Below are 7,306 nucleotides of genomic sequence, written 5' to 3' on the forward strand. Positions count from 1 at the left end.
TTTCAGGTGTAGCCCAACATCCAAGTACCAGGCCCAACATCTCAGCATAGACCCCTATTTATATATGTAAAGGGGCTTATAGGTGGATGTTGGGTCTGATACTCAGACGATGGGTTCCACTCAATACTATTATTCTAATAGATCTCCTTATGTTACGCACACCAGCACTTAAAATATTTATTTCAGCATCTTTTGCACTCTGCACCATTGCACTGTTGTCTACTGTCTACAAATGCTTTTGTTTTGTATTTGCTTATATATATATATATATATATATATATATATATATATAAAGCAGGTCTAGACTGTACTCCTTATTTGTTGAGCTTCAACCGTGCACTCTCCCATGTCTCCATTACTTGATCTTATTTTAAAGGTCTCACATTGGTAATGTGTGTGTGTCAGAATTGTGTAGGAGCTTTGATGTCTTTGATGCATAAACATTCTAGAACCTTAGTAGAACCTTACATCACAGGTTGTCATGTGTCATTTAGGAAGAAACATTTCAGCAGGATTATTTTCAAGGAAGAGAGTAGTATCTGCTGTATAAATGAACAAGAGGAAACAGCAGGAAAACAAGCACCTGCTGGAAAAAAGTTAACAACAAGAAGGTCCAAATCACTGGTAAGGTTTTTTAGTATAAGTCCAAATGTTTAGTAGCATTGATTTGGTAGAATGTTATTTCAGATGATATGTTTGTTCATTTGACATGATGTGTTTCATAATCACATAGCTAATTAAGCCCAAGGGTTACTGTGTTGAGTATTTTTTTCAAATGTGCATTTCATTGCTGATAATGTTTGTGAGTTATTCTCAAACTGTCTGTTGTGAACTATTGTCACTTGACTTTCCTAACAAGATTCTGAATGTATTTGCTGAAGTAATATTTGCACAGCAATAAGTTAATAATACAGTTCTGTGTACTCCCACTGATACTTCTTATACAGTGATGACAGGAAATCAGGTAAAGAAAGAAGAAGCAATGGTCCTATATTAGGTCCAATATTAGTTTGGGAAGACAGTATATTGATTTTTGATATCACATTCCCAGGTCTTTCTGTTATGAATTCAAATAGTAAAATGTTAAACTCCAAAACCAATATGGAAGTTTTGAATTTGAAATGTTCAAACAGAATATTGCATGCACAAATGAAATTTTATTTCACAGACCGAAAATGAATCTTATGGTTTGAAATTTAATTTAACTCATATTGCCTTTAATTTGTAAGTATTATTTCAATTTCTGTGTAGTTTCAAATTCATTCAATTCAATTCAATGTTATTTGTATAGCGCCAATTCATAACAGAAGTTATCTCAGGACACTTTTCAAATAGAGCAGGTCTAGACCATACTCCTTTATAGATGCACACAAAGGTTCCATTTCAAGTGTGTGACATGCTGTATCTTCCAAAATCAATATGGCAACAGTTAAAGTCTTTCTAGAGACTCAACAAACTGGTTAGGAGGGCTAGTTCTGTCCTGGACTGCCCTCTAGACCCCATAGAGGAGGTGGGTGAGAGGAGGATGTTAACTAAGCTAACGTGAATTATGGACAACACCTCTCGCCCCCTGCAGGAGACTGTGGGGTCCCTGAGCAGCTCCTTCAGCAACAGACTGCTGCACACTCAATGCAAAAAGGATCTCTGTGATTCCTTAGGCCATAAACAGTGCTCTCACTCCTTGCAAGGAGGGACAGGCCTGCTGCTTCCAGTTAGAAATGTCGATTTGAAAATACTGTCCTTATTGTGCCCCAATAAAGTTGTGTCACCAGAGCAAGTGAGGACCAGATTACACAAAAATCATCATCAGGGAGGTGGAGCGAAAGTATGCCTGATAGAATACAAGAACAATCTACCCAATATGCTGGAAATCCCAATCATTCCATGGCCGCCCCCTAACTTGGCCCGAAAAAGAATGAGAAACATTTAACAGAAGGAGTAAAACAGAAGGTAATAATGATATTAAGAGCATTGCAGACTTGGTTGGGAGTGCTGATCAGGGCCATGGCCTGATCAAGTCTTTGGCGTCTAAACTCATCCAGATGCTGGGAAAGGATGGTGCTCCCCATTGGACGGTAAATGGCCATAGAGATAACTGAGATATATGAGGGGCTGGGAAAAGCAGCTTGGTAATGGGGTTAAGTATTGGTGAAATGGAGAAAGGCTGACCAACATGTTATTTAGTGGTTGAGAGAAAACCACATCTCTGGATGTTCTGGAGACCTTTTTAGTGATCTGGTCTTGTAGGGTTCCTACACCCACTGGATGCTGGTCAACTGGTAATCAGGTGGATAATGGGAGTTTTGTAATGGTTACTGGACAGTGGCTTACCTCCTTATGGTAGAGGCACAAGCTAGGCTGCCTTTATCACCCCATCATATCTCAGTTATCTCCAAGTTCATTTCCCATCCTATGGCAATAACACTGATTATCTGGTTATCATGGCGCCTGTCAGTGGGTGGGATATATCAGGCAGCAAGTGAACATTTTGTCCTCAAGTTAATGTGTTAGAAGCAGGAAAAATGGGCACGTGTGAGGACTTGAGCGACCTTGACAAACTTTCCTCTTAATGCATTAACTGTGGCCAAGAAAACGATATTACTCAACTGGAAAGACAGCACTAAACTATCAATAAACCATTGGCTCAATTTGTTATCAGACCATGTAAACGTAGAAAAGCTCACATCAACCCTATGAGACAATCTTATCCCATTTCATAATACCCTTTCTTGCACTTCATCCAGAGCTGATTTCTCTACACAACCCCGCTCCTATTCAGATTTTCTCAACCCCTGTCATTATAACTCAAAATGACAAAACAACCCACCACTCACCCACTTTTGTTTTGTTCTTCTTTGTCTTCCTGCTTTCTTTTTATTTATGTTTGTGCATTTTATCCATGTCCTCATTTCTGTTGATGTTTCATAAATTCTTAGTTTTTTACTCGTTATCCACATGTTATAATTAAAAATAGAAACAAAAAAGTAAAAGAAAGAGTGTGTGTGTGTGTGTGTGTGCATGTGTCAGAATTCTGTAGGAGCTTGGATGTCTTTGATCCATAAACATTCTTGAACCTTCAGTAGAACCTTACATCACAGGCTGCAGTTAGTGAACACCGACCCAGAGGCAGCTCCAGGCAGGAAATGCAGATGGACTGGACAGGACTTGGTTGTCATTTAGGAAGAAACAACGACTGAGACATTTCAACAGAAGAGAGTAGTAGCTGCTATATAAATGGACAAGAGGAAACAGCAGGAAAACAAGCACCTGCTGAAAAAATGACATCAAGAAAGTCCAAACGCCTGGTAAAGTTTTCAGTATTCAGTATAGTATTCAAATGTTTAGCAGCATTAATTTGGTGGGATGTTCTTTTAGATTATATGTTTGTTGAATTGATATGAGACATAATTACACAGCTATATAAGCCCAAGGGTTGGAGTGTTTAAAGGAGCAATATGTAAGACTGATGGTAAGTGTTTCAAATGGGTACTGCAGTCCAAATTCAAAACATTGTAGCAAGTTGTCTCCCTCCAGCCCCTCCTCCCCAGAGTAGAAGCTCACCTGGGTTGCCAGGTTGAGGACACTGAACCTACAGAGCAAGAACCTCTCCCTCTGTGGATCATCAGGTCATCAAAACACTTTTTGTACATTTAAAAGAAACATTATTAATGTTATACAGAAAATCAGTCCAGTTAGAGTTCAAATTCCATTTGTCACATGGTGAGCAGTCCCAGCCACAGCTCCTGGAAAATAAAGTTGATCATTTTATCATGGGTTTATCACATCCTGTGTTGATAAATAAATGTTTGTTGTTGCATGGATCTACATAGTTCTTTACTAAAAACAGCTGGGGCCAGATGCATAAAATTCAGTGTATATTTAGGTGTAGAAATCTGTGTACACACAAAACAGGAAACGCATATGCAGACTTTTCGTCAGATTTATAAAACCTCACATACGTCTGTTCCCACGTTTTTCCTTCACACATCTCAATCATCCTGAAATTGTATGCACTGATCATTCCCACAATTAACTATAAATGGCTTGAAACACAACACCAATTGCCTGATTTGCATATGAAGGATTAGTATTTCCTTTTGAGGAGAAATTATGGAAGCATTGAAGAAGTAAGTAAAGTGCAGATTTACAGAATGTGAACTGGAGGTAATGGTGGATCAAACTGACAAAAAATGTGGATCCCTAAACTCTGTAAGCTTCTGCCATTCACCTTGCGTCATTCTATTGGTTATACAGAGGCAGTGAACGCTGTTAGCTCTGAGCCTCGGATCCTGGAGGAGATTAATAAAAAGTGGTCTTATTTCAAACAGTCTTTAAATACTCATTCTCGTCTGAATTACAGAATAGCAATTTCTTCCAGCAACGCTAAAGCAGCCGCTGTATCATTTGGCACACCCATTACACACAGCTACAGCCTTTTATATAGTGGTGTTCTAATTCCTCAATAATCCAGGATAATTTCTGGGTTTTTTTTCAAGATTATGTATTTGATTATTTATATAAAAAATTTTATCAGATAATGAAGTGACCAACATTTACTCAATAGAAAGAAATTATGGTAAAAAAAAACAAGGTTGTTAACACACATCACTATGTTAGTAAAGTTTTTTGAACTACAGATTGCATCCTAACACAAAGTAGTGGAAAAATAAACTTGCATAATCACACTGTAAGATGTCTATGTGGGGTACGCATGGTGTTACAGATGTGTACCAGTACACAAATTATTACCGCTTGTAGATTTTTATAGATTTGGAAACCTGCATGGAAAATGCCGTTGTTTCTCGAGGCACACTGAACACTATATTACAGCCCCCTACACATTATGACAAAAAAATACTTTCATACAGTGACAATGTAACTTAGATAATACTGTCAAAATACGCTATATTCTCCTTTTTATGTGTGTATTGTATAGTAAAATACAGACCACACACACTTACACTTTGTTTAGGCTCAGTTAAGGCTGTTATGACTACATGTTTTACGTTTTAATAAATTATTTAATTGTACATAAAGTTCCTAAACACAGCATAAAAGGTGGAACATTATTAGTGTCGGGCTCCACGTCGTAGGGTGTAGTACAGTGGTCTAACTGTATTAGTTTAATCAATTAATGGTTATCAAAATTTATAATTATCAAAAGATAATAGAAAATGTCTTTAGTTAATGTTAAAGATCCTCAGGGCACCACCCTTAAATAAGGGAAACGATAACTAATAATCGATTGATCAGTCTCATGAAAATACACTAAACTATTCATTCAGAAGTCAGATTAATAATTAAATTAATAACTACAACCAAAATCATTAACAATAACTAAAGTGGGAGCTTTGGAGTTCTACATAGAAGAGGTTGGTATCACTCACTCTTGTATGAAATTAAGTAGGCCAGCATATATAAACACAAGCATTTATTAAAGAGATATAATCAAAGCAAACAGAGAAAAATACACTACATATAATTTAGAGGGAAATGGTGTGTGTGTATGTGTGTGCATCGGGGTCGCGCGCCAAAAAGGTGTGTGTCCTTTGTCCTCTGACCAGATGTTTCAGGGTATGAAACACGTGTTGGTGAGAGACAAAGAGCAATAGAGAGGTGGGAGGGTTTGAATCCCTCTCCTCGAGTATGTGCTGAGGTTTAGGCCGAATATGTGTGTGTGTGTGATCTTAGATCAACGGTGCTGTAAAAGCAAGGCTCTCATGCCATGCTATAATCCTTTGTCGTGCGTCGTCGGCGGGTCAGGCCGCGCAAAGGTCCAAAACTTGAGGCGCCATCTTGTGGTTACATAAAAACACAGCAATCCAGGCAACAGAACAAACCAAAATGCTTAAAGATAGGACCTTATTAAAGTGTATCTGTAAGCAAAAGATAAACTAAGGTTAGGGGAAAGTGGGAGCCTCTGTCAGATCCACAATCACAGAACTAGACTAAATCTACCTGTGGAACATATACTTCATATGATATGTGATATGTGTTAATATAAACCATGTTGATATTATATATCATATTTATACAATATATTATTATATTACAATATATATACATATTGTATGTATATCTTTATTGTATAGTCAAGTATCTATTATACATATGCTATATATCATGTCTTGTGTAAATATATATATATGTGTACATATATATATTGTATGCACACCTTGCACAGGCGGAATATATGACACATATCTACATTATATAATTATTAATGTATAATATCTGTGTATACATGTATATCTGTTCAGTCATCATATTATATATACATATTATTATTATATTATATTATTATTATATACTGTTATTAACAATAGCACTACCATCATATCATCAGTACTATTTACCACCATCTTGCAACTACAACTTCTTTGCACCTTATCTATCTATTTATCTTTTTTATCTTTTCTACGTAAGTATTTTATTCTGTTGTTGTATTTTATTGTATTGTATCTATCTATCTAAATGTAATACCTCCCCTGGTGGGGAAAGGGGGTAGTGCAGGCAGAAAGGCTGGTGTTCATAGGTAAGAACATTTTTCTTTTGTTTCCTTATATTGTTTTCAGTTGGACCTTAATAATAATAATAATAATAATAATAATAATAATAATTATTATTATTATTATTATTATCCATAACTATAATTATTCAAGGATGAAGAGTAATATAGGGTCTCATAACCTTCGTCCTAGATGTAAATAGTAGGTTTTAACCTTGGGATTAATTATTAAATGTATCCATGAAACCATCAGGTTATAGAGTTATTCATTTTATTGTAGGTATCCTAGGCTTCCACTTGGAGGTTGTCTACTGGTGTTGTATTAAGTTGGACCTTAATGATAGTTATTATCATGATTATCCATAATTATAATCCTTAAAGAATGAAGAGTAATATGGTCTCATAACCTTTGTCCTGGATGTAAAAAGTAGGTTTTAACCTTGGGAGTAATTATTAAATTTATCCATGAAACCATTAGGTTATAGAGTTGTTAATTTTATTGTAAGTCTCCTAGGCTTCCACTTTGGAGGTTGTCTACTGGTGTAAATTGCAAGTTGTGAGCTTACCATGCCCCTTAGTGGAATATGTAGTTACTGCAAGATGGAGGGCTGATGAGATGGTTCCTCTTTTTATTAGGTTAAGAAGAGCTAGAAGATGGTTTGAACTGATTCCTGGAGGTCCATTATGGTAGTTCCTGTTGTGGTTCCATTTTACTTCTGTATGCTGGGTGATCCGAAGAGGGCTTGAGCCAATAGAGGGAGAGAAATTGTACTTTGACTTACCTCCTATTATTACCCA

The sequence above is a fragment of the Dicentrarchus labrax genome, unplaced genomic scaffold (assembly GCF_905237075.1).
Source record: "Dicentrarchus labrax unplaced genomic scaffold, dlabrax2021, whole genome shotgun sequence".
NCBI lineage: Eukaryota > Metazoa > Chordata > Actinopteri > Moronidae > Dicentrarchus > Dicentrarchus labrax.